Source organism: Bos indicus x Bos taurus, chromosome 1, assembly GCF_003369695.1.
Source record: "Bos indicus x Bos taurus breed Angus x Brahman F1 hybrid chromosome 1, Bos_hybrid_MaternalHap_v2.0, whole genome shotgun sequence".
Taxonomy (NCBI): Eukaryota; Metazoa; Chordata; class Mammalia; order Artiodactyla; family Bovidae; genus Bos; species Bos indicus x Bos taurus.
In genome coordinates this window covers 20,249,760-20,265,811 of record NC_040076.1, presented here as the reverse complement: position 1 = coordinate 20,265,811, position 16,052 = coordinate 20,249,760, and the positions used below count along the sequence as shown (strand labels likewise).

General features: G+C 35.3%; 1 long non-coding RNA gene across 3 annotated transcripts in view; it reads left to right on the top strand.

Annotated features, from left to right (window-relative positions):
- LOC113895402 overlaps positions 1-16,052 on the top strand; it is a 675,663-nt gene that overhangs the window by 577,727 nt on the left and 81,884 nt on the right. The gene's annotated exons all lie outside the window — the stretch shown is intronic.

Here is a 16,052-nt window from a genome sequence, read left to right as displayed (position 1 = left end):
ACTGGTATAAATTCTACACTCTCTGATGATGATTTGGAAACAAGTTATTTTAGAAAATTTAGAGCAGGAAAATAGATTTTTGATTTTTTAATTGAAGTATAGTTGATTTACTATGTTAATTTCTGCTGCATGGAAAAGTGATTTGGTTTTAAAATTAGAATTTTAAATTTAACACTAAAGTAATTTGAAGAAGTAAAACAAAGACATATTTTAGATTGTGGAGTTTTCCAGATTTATTTCTGTTTGCTGAATTTTTCTTATGCAGTAGAATTTTATAAAAGATAAATAGTAACCCTGTGTTCTGCAAAGAAAACAGACAACACACCTTCTTTTCTGCTTGCATTTGTTCCTTGAAAATTCTTTATTTGAATTTGAAGAGAGAAAAATGCCATATTTCTGGGAATAATCCTACAGTGCTAAAATAAACACAGGTATAGAAATAAATGGGTTATCACAGCTCTCCTCTTTACTTTGCACATTTATATTATACACGGCAGAAAAACACATCCCCCTAGTTTCCCCAGACCATCCCATGACTTGGACCTTTCCAGTCTATTTCCTACAAGCTCTCAGATTTCTCAGTTCCTATCCCTATGTGTTCTTAGCAATCCCCTCAGCTGCATTTCTTTTCAGTGCCCTAGACATCTCGCTATTACTATTAGAAATATTGATAAATTATTATTGTCCATTTTATAAAATATTATTAATGTTAATATTGTCAATATGTTATCAGTATTCAATGACTCCCTCTTCAAACATAATACATACAAAGGTGTTAGATTAGGCAGATCAGACCCTCAAACTAGAAGAGGCAGGATAGAGCTGTGTGAACCAAGTAAGTAACAAGATCCAGAGGAATTAGAAATCTCATGTAGGAGAGCTTCTCCTGGACTCCCTGTTGTTTCTTTGGTTGGTAAGGATAATTTACCAGTCATCCCTTTTTAAAAGTATTAATGGCAAAATAGAATTGTTGTACCTTTTGAATTTAGAATGTAATTTCTTTGTAAGTATATACAAATTCTATAAGAATTCTAATGGGAGCTTATTTCTGGAATTACAAACAGCATTTAAAGAAATAGGCAAAATAATAAACATTTTTTTACAACAGGATAAAAAGCTTTCAAAATGCTAAAATTTATCCAGTACTCATCAGTGCAATTTAACAAGAATTGATCTTTCCATCACAGAGCTTTAAAAATAATTTAATTGCTGGATTATTCCATTTAGGAGAATGAAAAGAATCAGAAAGAAAATAGAATTCCTTCAGAAATTCAAAAATTGTTCTAATAAAGAATTATTAAAAGTGCATTTTCTGCCAAGTTCCCTTTTAATACAAATATGCTAAATTTTTGAGTGAATAGGAAAAACCTTAAATGATGTGTAATATTTGGGAGTTCATTTAGTTTCAATGTTTTTGTGTAGGCATACATTTTGAGTTGGGGCTTCTCTGTGGCTCAGTGTTACAGAATCTGCCTGCAATGCAAAAGACGAGAATTTGATCCCTGGGTCTGAAAGATCCCCTGGAGAAGGAAACGGCAATCTACTCCAGTATTCTTGCCTGGGAAACCCCATGGACAGAGGAACCTGACGTGCTACTATCTATGGGTCCCAAAGAGTCAGACACGACTGAGTGACTAAGTAACAACAGCAGCAATTTGAGTTGGCAAAAATTTTTATTTACATGTTTTCTAACGGTTCTGAAATACTGTGCTGCATATCTATGGAAATTCAAGTTTTATACATGAGAGTTTTACTTTTTAAAAGTCAGTACCATGTGGCAAATTTTAACTTTTATAGCAAAGAAAAAAAATTTGTTATGTCTTAAAAACCATTTCAATTACTAGAAAAACATGAAGAAAATGTTTTATGAATTCTGACGTAAGCAGGAATATAATGCTCTAATATTTTTTTACTGCTCTAAGTATATCCACTACAACTGATCAGTAATTTCTAAGTGCTTGCTATATTTTAGTACAGTTTTCATCATAAAGTAAAAGATTTTCTTATTGTTCACTCACTAAATCATGTCTGACTCTTTGTGACCTTATGGACTGCAGCACACTGGGCTCCTTGTCTTCTACTATCTCCCAGAGCTTAACCATCTCATTCTCTACCACTCCCTTCTCCTTTTGCTTTCCATCTTTCCCAGCATCAGTGTCTTCTCCAATGAGTCAGCTCCTCACATTAGGTGGCCAAGGTATTGGGCTTCAGGTTCAGCATCAGTCCTTCCAATGACTATTCAGGTTTAATTTCCTTTGCTGCTGCTGCTGCTAAGTCACTTCAGTAATGTCCAACTCTGTGTGACCCCATAGACAGCAGCCCACTAGACTCCTCTGTCCCTGGGATTCTCCAGGCAAGAATACTGGAGTGGGTTGCCATTTCCTTCTCCAATGCATGAAAGTGAAAAGTGAAAGTGAAGTCGCTCAGTCGGGCCGACTCTTAGCGACCCCGTGGACTGCAGCCTACCAGGCTTCTCCGTCCATGGGATTTTCCAGACAAGAGTACTGGGGTGGGTTGCCATTGCCTTCTCCTTTAGGATTGACTAATTTGATCTCCTTGAAGTCCAAGGGACTCTCAAGAATCTTCTCCAGCAACACAATTCAAAAGCAAGAATTCTTCAGCCTTCTTTGTAGTCCAACTCTCAAATATGTAATGACTACTGGAAAAACCACAGCTTTGACTATACGGACATTTTGCCAGCAAAGTGATGTCTCTGCTTTTTATTTATTTATTTTTTTATTTTTTAACTTTATTTTATTTTTAAACTTTACATAATTGTATTAGTTTTGCCAAATATCAAAATGAATTTGCCATAGGTATACATGTGTTCCCCATCCTGAACCCGCTGTCAAGTTTGTGGTAGCTCAGCTGGTAAAGAATCCGCCTGCAATGCAAGAGATCCCAGTTTAATTCCTGGGTTGGGAACATCCCCTGGAGAAGGAATAGACTACCCACTCCAGTGTTCTTGGGCTTCCCTGGTGGCTCAGCTGGGAAGGAATCCACCTGCAATATGGGAGACCTGGGTTTGATCCCTGGGTTGGGAAGATCCCCTGGAGAGGAGAATGGCAATCCACTTCAGTATTCTGTCCTGGAGAATTCCACAGACTTTATAGTCCATGGGGTCGCAAAGAGTCAGACATGACTGAGCGACTTTCAACTTCACTAGGTTTGTTATAGCTTTCCTTCTAAGCCCAAAGTAAAAGAAAGCAAAATAATTAACACAGTACCTCTCTTTAACTGTATTATAATTATGGAAATGTATGTGAAACACATGAAAGAACTTTGAATGATAAAAAGCTTTATTACCAGGAAGTGTTATTAGGGATAGAAGAGTTGGGAGGAGATGGGGCCTAATGACAGTGGCAATAGTAAGAGAGGTCTTCCTAAAGCAGCAGGATTATAATGTGGACTGTGTAGAACTTTGTTAATGAGACAAGGGTAAAAGTGGAAGGCACTTTATATAAAGTGAATATCATGGACAACAGAATGCAGTTTCCAATGGTCGTGACTTTTAATGAGACAGTGTGAAGGTGATCCTGAAGTATTTGTTGATGAATCTCAACAAATTTAGTTGAGAATGATGGAAACAATTTATATATGGTTGTGACATCTAGATAGGAAAGTTGGAGTTTGGTGTCGTTTGAAAGAGAACTCTGTAAGTGATTTTTAAGCAAAGTATGATGAAAGCAGCATTTAGCGTGGATTAGTCTGGAAATGGTATGCAATATGTGGGTGACTGTTGGAGTGTGGAAAGGCCAGAGGCAGCCTGGAGCCAGGAAAGTCCATTGGAAATGGTTGCAATGTTGCAGGTGTGAAATGAGTGATAAGCTTTTAGCTTCAGGTGGTGGGAATTAGAATGGCATGAAAATGGAGGATACCTGATGCATTTAGTTTATGATAACATTAAATATCAATATTTTAATCTTATAAATACCCTCATATGTTTGGTCTGAAGGCTGTTGGTTTAGTTCTGTGAGCAAAATATGTTTTCACTAATACATTCCTTATCTCTTAAAGGCATTATTAAAAATCCACATTGCCCTGTCTATACAGAAGGTAGTACAACCTCCTCGTCTCCACTAAGGACATGTACTTGGAATTATTTTCCATCAGTGGCAGTATAATTTGCTTAACCAAACATGCTCTTAACTATCTCAAAAATGCAACAGCAAGTATTTTGAGATTGTTGGCAGGGGTTAGTAACCCAGTGATGGCTTCGGACTGAAGTCTGTAGCTATGAAATAGAAGGCAGAAGGTATATAATGCATACTATCCCCCAACAGTATAATAAATGCCATTGGCTGAGCAGCTGAAGCAATCCGTCTTGTGTAATATGGAGGGTAAGCTAGCTATCAGAAAGATGGAAAAAAGTTAAGCTGACAGAATTTCTTTTTGAGCTCTATGTCTAAGAAGGCCTTTTCACGAATTCTGTAGTCAGAATCCAGGCTCCAAATTAGACTGATAGCATATTTAATGAAGATATGAGATTGATGCTTATATGAATCTTACAAAAAACAAAGGAGTACATTTTCACTTTTAAAATAGTAATTCATACTGTGCTTATTAATTAGAATGCCATTTAGAGTTCATTTATGTGACGGAGTTCAGCAATACAAGCATGATGATTCTTTACATAAAGTGGGAAATTTTCTTTCCTGCCCGTTCGAAGGATAAGACTCATTATGTAATTAGAAGGTGAATATTAGAAACAGTGTTTTACTGTTGTTATTGCTGCTGTTTTTGTTTTATTTGATTTTATCTTTAATTGCAATATAGTTGATTTATAATGTTTCAGGTGCACAACAAAGTGATTCAGATACACGTATACTTATCTTTATCAGATTATTTTCCCATATAGGTTATTACGAGATATTGGAAGTACTGAATACAGTTCAAGTCGGTCCTTGTTGCTTATCTGTTCTATGCATGCTGCTGCTGCTGCTGCTGCTAGGTCGCTTCAGTCGTGTCTGACTCTGTGCGTAATGGTCAGTATATGTTAATCCCAAATTTCAAATTTATCACTCCCATCCCTTTTCCCTTTGTTAATCGTAAGTCTGTTTTTATGTCTGTGAATCTATATCTGTTTTGTATAGAAGTTCATTTGTACCATTTTTAGACTTTACATTTAAGTTTTATCATATATTTGTCTTCGTCTGACTTACTTCACTTAGTATGATAATCTCTAGGTCCATCCACGTTGCTGCAAATGGCAATGTTTCATTCTTTTTTGACTGAGTAATATTCCATTGTAAGTATATACCACATCTTCTTTCTCCATTTATTTGTTGATAGACATTTAGGTTCCTTCCTTATATTGGCTACTGTAAGTAGCACTGCTATGAACAATGGGTTCATGTATATTTTCAAGTTACAGTTTTCTCTGGATATATGTATAGGACTGGGGTTGCTGGATCATATGGTAGTTATACTTTTAGTTTTTTTAAGGAATCCCGCTACTGTTTTCCACAGTGGCTGTACCATAGTATGGTAGCTGTACCATCATAGTACCAATTTTCATTCCCACCATAAGTGTACAAGGGTTCCCTTTTCTCCACGCCTTCACCAGCATATATCTGTGAACACTTTGATGATGGGCATTCTGACTGGTGTGAGGTAATACCTAATAACTGATTTTAGTTTTAACGTGCATTTCTTTAATAATTAGTGATGCTGAGCATCTTTTCACGTGCCTGTTGGCCATCTGTATGTCTTCTCTGGAGAAATGCCTATTTTGGTTGTCTACCCATTTTTGAAATGGGTTTTTTGGTTTCTTGTTGTTGAGAGTTGTAAGAGCTGTTGGTGTCTTTCAAAATTAATTCTTTGTCACTTTGCAAATATTTTCTCCCATTCCATAGATGTCTTTTTCTTTTGTGTATAGTTTCCTTTGCTATGCAAAAGCTTTTCAGTTTAATTAGGTCCCATTTGTTTAACTTTGTTTTTGTTTTCATTACCCTAGGAGACAAATTCAAAAAATTATCGCTGTGTTTTATGTCAAAGACTGTCCTGTATGTTTTTCTCTAGGAGTTTATGGTATTCAGTGTTACATTTAAATCTTTAGTCCATATTGAGTTTAGTTCTGTATATGGTGTTAGACAGTGTTCTAATTTCATTCTTTTACATGTACTGTCCAATTTTTCCAGCATCACTTACTGAAGACATTGGAGTGAATGCTTTCAGATTTGCACCACTGAAGATGATGTTAGCTGTGGGTTTGTCATATATGTCATTAATTATGTTGAGGCATGTTCCCTCTATGCCTACACTCTGTATTGTTTGATTTTATTTTGGTTTATTTATAAACTATCCTATACCGGCTTTACTTAAAATGTCCTTTACCTTGACTAAGGGGATCAATACAGGATGGTTTTGACATAATAAATGTTATATACATTGTATCTGCATCTTGTCAATTCCATTTGTCCTGCTGCTTTAGCAACTAATTTCCTTATATCAGCAAATTGACGATTAAGTGACCCAAATAAGTTGTTTTGCTAGCTCAAGAGAGTGCTTTTAACATGCACTATCCTCTTGGACACTTGTACAACTTTATTCCAAATCTCTGTGTATCTATTTGTCTATTTTTGCCCTCTCTACCTCTCTAATGTTATTTACATAACAGATATTCAATCAGTTATATTGCTGCAACCCATAATTCATGATTCAAGTGTACTAATGTATATTATTTCTACATCTCGGTCATGGAAGAATTATAGAGATATAAGTAAATTATTGTCTGACTTTTATATAATACAGCAAGTATTTTTAGGGCTTCTTGAATCTTGTGATTACAACTTCTATTTTAAAATTAAATAGTGAACCATATTGAAAATCTCTAGGAATTTTCTCTGGGCAGTGTAAGCCTTTCACTTTTTAAAGAGATGTATTAAACTTCACTTTCTGAGTCATAGTTGTCTGAATAAAAACTGTATTAGAGCTCTGGTGTGATCCTCACAGGTAGCCTAATTCCCCTTCAGTCTAAAATGCATAAGAGAGCTTGAGAGAAGTGGGGAAATTGATTTAAACTATATAGAGAGTTCACTGCTTGAAGCTGATTTATCTGTTCTTTGCCCACAGACATAGTGATAATTAAAACTTACTCATCAATAGTATGACAGGCTTCTTGTTGGCTCAAATGTAAAGAATCTGCCTGCAATGTAAGAGACACAGGTTCAATCGCTGGATTGGGAAGATCCCTTGAAAAAGAAGCTGGCAACCTACCACTATATTCTTGCCTGGAGAATTCCATGGACAGAGGAGCCTGTTGGGCTACAGTCCATGAAATTGCAAAAGAGTTGGACATGACTGAGCAACTAAATAGCACCAACAACATCAACATGGAGATTGCTTACTTAAAAAAGAAAAATATCTTTTCTTCTTAATGATGAAGAGAAGTTGTAAATAGTTTAGATGGGAACATCAAGATGATAGAAGTGAAGTTATGCCAAATCATGGAGGGGGAAGGAATCACAAGCTTCTTGTAACATCAAAAATAGCAAATGGTGACGAAAACGTATAGCAATGTTTAATGTGTTTTGATATTTTTAATGACTACTTCAGGAAATGAATACTATAAAGTAGACAAGTATAAAACATATTTAAGATATCAAATCAAAATGTAATTATGTAAAGTTTAAAAATAAAATAAAATTAAAAAAAGAAAGAATTGATTGCACCAGATTGCACCATACTGAAAGAAAAAAATAAATAAATGTAAAGCCTTAAAATAGATCTGTTTTTAAAAAAGTCTAACTATGCTGAATTAATACAAGTCAAGTTGGGGTAGATTCAAACCAGGAACTTGAAATTCTGACTCTAAAATATGACCTTGAAGTTTATCTGAAAATTGCTCATGTAAATAATTTATTTCCATGGGGAAAGTTCATATAATTTTTTTTAAAAGTCATTGTGAGAAACTATACCCAAATGTCACGTTATATTTTTTTGTATTATGTTTCAATTTTCATTCAGAGAATAAGTGAGAAAAAATAATCTTATGTACTTTTAAAAATTAAAAGACACAAATGTCCTCATTGTCTTTAAGTGGAGAACAAAATAGGAAAAAGGAATTTCTAGAAGTCCATGGCAATTTTGTCTCTTGCTAACAATTATAATGTAGTGTAGATCTTGCAAGCATCTTAATCATTGTGAAGAAGCCAGTTAATTTTTATTTATTTATATACAGATACATTTTAACAATATAATTAATAATAAAATATAGTTGCTAGTCACAAGATGTATATTCTCAGGACACGATTAGTAATGATGTTTCACTAAAAATGATTTTACTGGATTTATTTTGCTTACTGCTTTTTTTTTTTTAAGAAATTGTATCTTCCATCAGGAAAAAATTGTGCCCATCAGTCTGTGTAGAGTAGAAAGAGAGAATGCAGAGAAGAGAAATAAAAGAACAGTGAGTGAATAAAAAGTGGGATGTGAGAATCTTTGGGAGTAAATTACAGAACTGCTCTATAAATAAGAGAAATTGGTAGTCCAAACCAAGAGCGCTGATCAAAACCTTGTTGCAGAGGTAACCATAGAATACTGGTTATCAGTGGGAGAGCTTATATATGCCACTGCACATTTGTAAATGTGTGATGGTATATGTGTGTGAGGGAGAGTGTGTGTGTGAGAGAGAGAGAGAGAGAGAGAGGGTGGGTAAGGAGGAGGAAGGTACCTGTGTCCTTTTTATTCTGAATTCATTTTCTATTTGGATGCAGTTACTACAATGGTGTTAAGATTTCCAGAAAACAAGGAAGTTATTTTTCAACTTCCATCAATATATTTAATATAACACATTCAAGTTTGTCCTAGATATGTTTTGATACTCTTTGTCAACTTATAATTCTTCAAGAATTGGAATCAGTTGACAATAACTGTGCATCTGTGGTTAATTAGCTCAGTGAGTTGACTCATGGCACTAAGGAGGCCAAAGCCTGTGTCTGATCTTCGTGTGGTCTGGTGGGGTTTGCTCTTCTTGACTCACAGACTACAGTTCAAATCCAGGCCAAGTATCTCATAGCTGCTTGCCACTGACGATAAGTAAACTGGAAAAGAGAAAGTAAATGCAACAATATGAGTGGAAAAGATCCACAACTACACACAGTATCTGCTTGTTATTATTTGTCAGTTATGTTCACGTGTGAAGAAAAGCATCAGTTATCCCCTCAGTACTGCAATAAACAGTTACAAAGGAAACTGTGACCTCAAATGACATATGAAGAAATAAATAATACTAAAAATTGTCTGAAGAGACCATGGAAAATGAACTAATTCATAACCGAATATTGAATCTACTTCAACTTGCAAGTGAAGCAAAATTCCACAGGCTGATTTTTCTTCAGTAGATCTTAGGGGTTCTTAAGAGATCTGATAGAAATACACACACCCTACAGGCTACTTTGAGTTCTGAGCCAACTGTGAAATAAGGCAAAAGAAGGGAAACAAGAGGCAGATGGGAGGCCAAAATATCACATTTGTTGTGGTTAAAGACTAGATTGGAGGATTTAGCTTATGTTAATAGCTACACAGACTTCTTCATAGTAGCCTCAGAATCAGAGAAACTTATTCACCCATTTGGACTAGAAAATCTAGGTCTTCTCTGTAACAGGCCCGTTTTACTGTAGAAACCTCTTTTTGCAGGAAGGTCATCTTCAAAAAAAATAGAGTAGCAAAGGGGATTAATTTATGTGTGGAAATTTTTTTCTTGAAAACCTATCAGATTAGGTCACTGAAAAGACTGACTAAAAAAAGGAGAGAGGCCTGGATTGTTTTATAGGAAAAAAAAAATCAGGAATGGAAAAGAATTCCTGCCACCCCCTACCTCACCTACACAACATCTTTTTAATTGAATAAATGGCCAGCATAAAAAAAAAAAAGCAGGGAGAATGCCATAAACAACAATTAACACCATGTGTACTCTGTGGTAGAAAAATGCTTCTAAGCTTTTTTAGAATCAAGGTAGCTCTATAGTATGGTGGTTGCTTCTGATGGTCTCACAAATTTCTGAGGGTGGACGGATCATGTGATATCTGCCATACTGTGATCATAAAAATGATTGTAGAGAAATGCCTTGATTGGAAAAATTAGCACTGCATACCATGATGGGAAAAATCATATTCAAAGGAAATATTTTGGTCAAATAGTTCATTTTACTGACTCATTATCATTAATGATAAACTCAGTGTAGCTTTATTCTAAATGAGATAGCCCATGAAAAAAAATCTTTCATTTTTTTCATTTTACTATTTTTTATTTGGTTTGTTTCTTCTTCCAGATTTATTGAGATATAATTGACACATTACCCTGTATAAATTTAAGGTGTACAGCATAATGGTTTAACTTACATATATCATGAAATTAGTACCACAATAAGTTTAGTGAACAGCCATCATCTCATATAGATACAAAATTAAAGACATAAAAAAAAATCTTTTGTGTGATGAGAACACTTAGGACTTAGGCTTGTCACGTATGTTATATAGGAGTGCTAATTCCATTAAGTCTCTAGTACTTGCTTATCTTATACCTGGAAGTTTGTACCTTTTGACCACCTTCATCCAATTCTACCTTCCCCCAACACCTTGCCTCTGATAATCACAAATCTGATCTCTTTTTCTATGATTTTGTTTTTTTGAAGCATAATTGACCTATAACATTATGTTACTGTTATACAGCATTAGTGATGTGGTTTTTCAATGCATTTCAAGTGATCACCATAAGTCTAGTCACAATATGTCATTATGCAAGATACTATATAATTATTGACTATATTCTCCACACTGTACATTTTATACCTGTGATTCATTTATTTTGCAACTGAAAGCTTGAATCAACACCTCTCGATCTACTTCCCCTTTTCGGTTTTGTTCACTTATTTTGTTTTGTTATATTCCACGTATAAGTGAAATCATACATTATTTGTCTGAAAGCATATCTTTTAAATACTGTGTGGCATGTTCCCTTTCGGGTATTCACAATAACACAGTGTGTTTCAGATCTTTAATGTTTGCCTCTGTTGTAGTTTTTCCAATACTTTTGATAAGAAACATCATTGTAATTGGGTAAATTTGAGATGGGGATACACTCATTAAAATTATGGAATAAATTTACCATCCTCAAAATTCTTTGTTGTCGTTGTTCAGTCGCTTTTGTTGTGTCCGACTCTTTGTGACCCCATGGACTGCCGTAGGCCAGGCTTCCCTATCCTTCACTATCTCTAGGAGTTTGCTCTAACTCCTGGCCATTTAGTCTGTGAGTGCCTAGTATATAACTAAGAATGAAGAGGGAATTTATCTTCAAATTATGTTGTTAAAAGAAAATTCAAGGACTTCCCTGGTGGTCCAGTTGTTAAGAATGGGGTTGCAGGTTTGATCGCTGGTCAAGGAGCTAGGATCCCACACGCCTCAGGGCCTCTAAGCACATGCCCCACAGCTACTGAGCTCATGCACCACAACTAAGACTCTTAACAGCCAGGGAAAAAAAGAAAGAAAAAAGAAAAATGTATGGCATGCCAAGTGGAAAGAACGTTTTTCATGTTGTAGAACTAGTAAGCCATTTCACATTTATACTCAATTGGAGAAGGAAATGGCAACCCACTCCAGTGTTCTTGCCTGGAGAATCCCAGGGACGGGAGCCTGGTGGGCTGCCGTCTATGGGGTCGCCCAGAGTCGGACACGACTGACGTGACTTAGCAGCAGCCATCTATAAAAACTCCATGTTGGAGTATGTTGGCATTGTAATTGTTATATTTAGCGTGGATGACTATAGATATACTAATTATTTTCACAAAGCAAGCTTTGCATTTGTTAATTTCTTTTTTCAGAATATTACTTTGGTCAGTGAAATCTTTCATTTTAAAACTGCAATATTTTTCCAAGAAGAGCCACCTTAGAAAATTAACTTGATTATACAAGTGAGAACAACTCGATATTCATTAATTTGACAAATATTTTGAGTACTTCTTTAGTGCCTGGCACTCTTTAAAGCACCCCTGATACAACAGTCAATGGAATAGGCAAATATTCCTGACCTCACAGACGTTAATTCCTATGGCAAGAGGCTAACCCTCTACCACTTCTCAAATATTTTGAGGTAAATACTTCTCCAAATTTAAATAAATAAAAATGTCTGTTATTATAGGATTAAAAGCCCCCCAATGGATTGGTAAGCCCAGAAAAGAATAAAGAAGTAGGAGAATTTGTTTACTCTTTTTTCAAAGAGGCAGAAGATTATAAGATTATACCAGTACAAAACCTCCTGTGTATTTTCAAACCTGCAGAAAGCTTTTATGAAACAAGTGACTCAATATTACTTTTTTGATCCCTATTGCAACATTTTTCTCTTCTTTCTTGATTCTAAAAATCACTGCATCTTTGTCACTTTTCCTACTTAATTTATCTGCATTGTATGACTGAATGTAACTGAATTTTCAGTCATTGAAACAACAGACTTTTAAATTAACTATATTAATTTCATGATTCAAACTCTGTAACTTCTATGCTTGTCATAATACTTTTAATACAAGTGACAGATAGGTGGTTGCATGGTAACCATTGTGAACTTCCACTTTTTCTCTAAACTCTATACTTTTTCAACTATCCTGAAATAATATAGATTGACACATAAAAATGTTATTCCTTTAGGAAAGAAAAAGTCTGATAATAAACCTAAATTCATAATTTTCCATCACAATACTAAGTTATAATGAATCTTCAAATACATGCAATGCACCCTTTTAGGATACTTGTATTTTTATGAATTTCCTAGATTTCTAATTTGCCTTAAATGAATCTGTACTACAGATTAGTGAATATTTCAAAAATGAACTATTAGACAACACTATTTATTTTAAGTAAATAAAATTTTATTTAATTATGATAAAGTAGATGTATTGTTTGAAAAATCTTTAATAGTCCTGCATACTTGTGGTTTACAAAAACAGTTTAACCTGAGTTTATATGCAAATATTAATTAAACTCTCTCTCTCAAGTTTTCACAGAAGGTGGATATTTGGAGTTTTGTGAAATCGAAGATTCAGTCTTAGATTTAAGACTGTGTTTTAGTTCAAGTTAATGACATGCTCTATAATACAACCTTCAGTCCTATTATTCATTATAGATTTAATTTGGTCTTTGGAGAAGTTATTAACAAGTCAATTCAACTATATGTGAAATGAATACATTTTAATTGTGAAGATTCAAAATTGTATAGAAAAAATTGATAAGAAAATACTTTTTAAACTAGGCCTTTTGTTGATGAAAATAATCATTAAAAGTATTGTGGTATGTTTATGTCTCATGTTAATAAAACTGGAAGAAAGTCTAATTCAACTTGAATTCTTCCTGATTTGCTTTTTCAGATATTCTCACAAAACTGAGCTCCAAAGGTTTTTCACCTTCTTCATGTTCTTTTGCATGAAGTGAGCAGTCCAGATAATCAGGATTCACTAAATTCCAAACTATTTGCTTTTACTTATTTTCAGTGAATTATATCCCATCCTCAAGAAAAACAAACAAACAAATAATATCTACTGGTCTAAACAATATTCAGAAACATTCAATACAATTTTAAGGAAAAAAAATTTATATTCTATGCCTCTCCCAGTCCGCACTACCCTCTGGTGGGCAGGGGTAGGGAGAAGGGAGCAAAAAGGAGGAGAGAGAGAGAGAGAGGCAGAGACAGAAACAGAGATAGAGAGGAAGAAACAGGAAAACAAAATACAACCAGCTGAAAGATAAAAAAAAAAAAAGTTAGTGGGGGAAAAAAAACACAAAACACTGGTCTTGGATAAGAATCAGATGACCTGGGTTCCTGGGTTTTAAGTCCTGGATATGTTACTTTAAGCAGATATGCTAATCACTTTGACTTTTCGTTTCTTGGCTTGTAGAGGAGAATAAGAACACCTGCCCTACTTTGTTTTTAAAGAAGTGATGGTTATTAAACAATGTATGTAAAATTGAGTGTCAAATAAATGCACAATAGTTGTTACGGCATTGATGTTTATAAGAAATGTTACTGGGAAATATTGCTAGCTAGCTTTCTATAGTTATTGTCAAATGAGCATAAAGTTTTGAGGCTTAAAAATCACTGTGACAGTTGACATTATTTAATATTTATTCTGTATAGACATGTTCTAACATCTTTAGGTGAATTTATGTATTTAATCCTTTCAACAACCTAACAGAGTAATTATTATCTTTATTCCTATCAAAAAGGAGAGGAAAAGTGAGCATAGCCTGATAAAATAACTTTACCCAGGGTCACAGTGCCAGAAGGGGCTCAGATGATACGGTCTCACTGTCTAGACAGGGCAGAATCTACTGTAGGATTCATGTACACACTTTTCCAGCCTCTGTTGAAACATATCTGAGCCAATGAGATGTCTGGATGTGTTCACTGTGGTGAGTGGACTTCCTCCCATGGTAACTCCCAAGTCTTTAAAAAGCATGTCCATGAATTAAGTTGATGCTTATTTCCCTATCACAGCAAACATAAATATCCAGAACTGTTGAAAGAAAATACCTTCAATAACTCACTATTGCTATTATAAGAAAAATTTCAATAATAATTTGGACAAATGACAGTGAGGGAGTAGAAAGGGTCAAGTTCTAAAGTATGTTCTGAAGTATCATGATGTGAAACAGTGAGTGTTAGTGACTCAAGTTGTGTCTGACTCTTTACGCCCCCATGGACTATAGCCTGCCAGGCCCCTCTGTCCGTGGAATTCTCCAGGCAAAAATACGGGAGTGGATCAGTTCAGTTCAATTCATTCGCGCAGTCATATCCGACTCTGCAACCCCATGGACTGCAGTATGCCAGTCTTCCCTGTCCATCACCAACTCCTGGAGCCTACTCAAACTCATGTCCATTGTGTCGGTGATGCCATCCAACATCCTCTGTCGTCCCCTTCTCCCATCTTCAATCTTTCCCAGCATCAGGGTCTTTTCCAATGAGTCAGTTCTTCACATCAGGTGGCCAAAGTATTGGAGTTTCAGCTTCAGCATCAGTCCTTCCAATGAGTATTCAGGACTGATTTCCTTTAGGATGGACTGGTTGGATCTCCTTGCCATCCAAGGGACTCTCAAGAGTCTTCTCAGTTCAAAAGCATCAATTCTTTGGCACTCAACTTTCTTTATGGTCCAACTCTCACATCCATACATGACACTGGAAAAACCGTAACTTTGACTAGATGGACATTTTTTGGTAAAGTAATGTCTCTGTTTTTTAATATGCTGTCTAGGTTGGTCATAATTTTCCTTCCAAGGAGCAAGCATCTTTTAATTTCATGGCTGCAGTCACCATCTGCAGTGATTTTGGAGCCCAAGAAAATAAAGCATGTCACTGTTTCCATTGTTTCTCCATCTATTTGCCATGAAGTGATGGGACCAGATGTCATGATCTTAGTTTTCTGAATGTTGAGGTTTAAGCCAACTTTTTCACTCTCCTCTTTCACTTTCTTCAAGAGGCTCTTTAGTCCTTCACTTTATTCCACAAGGGTGGTGTCATCTGCATATCTGAGGTTATTGATATGTTTCCCGGGAATTTTGATTTCAGCTTGTGTTTCATCCAGCCCAGCATTTCACATGATGTACTCTGAATATATATTAACTAAGTAGGATGATGATATACAGCCTTGACATACTCCCTTCCCAATTTGGAACCAATCTATTGTTCCATGTCCAGTTCTAACTGTTGCTTTTGACCTGCACACAGATTTGTCAGGAGGCAGGTAAAGTGGTCTGGTATTCCCATCTCTTTAAGAACTTTCCAGTTTCTTGTGATCCACACTGTCAAAGGCTTTGGCATAGTCAAGAAAGCAAAAGTAGATGTTTTTATGGAACTCACTAGCTATTTTGGTGATGAATCAGATGTTGGCAATTTGATCTCTGGTTCATCTAAATCCAGCTTGAACATCTGGAAGTTCAGTTCACGGTTCACATACTGTTGAAGCCTGACTTGGAGGATTTTGTGCATTACTTTGCTAGCGTATGAGATGAGTGCAATTGTGTGGTAGTCTGAACATTCTTTGGTATTGCCTCTCTTTGGGATTGGAA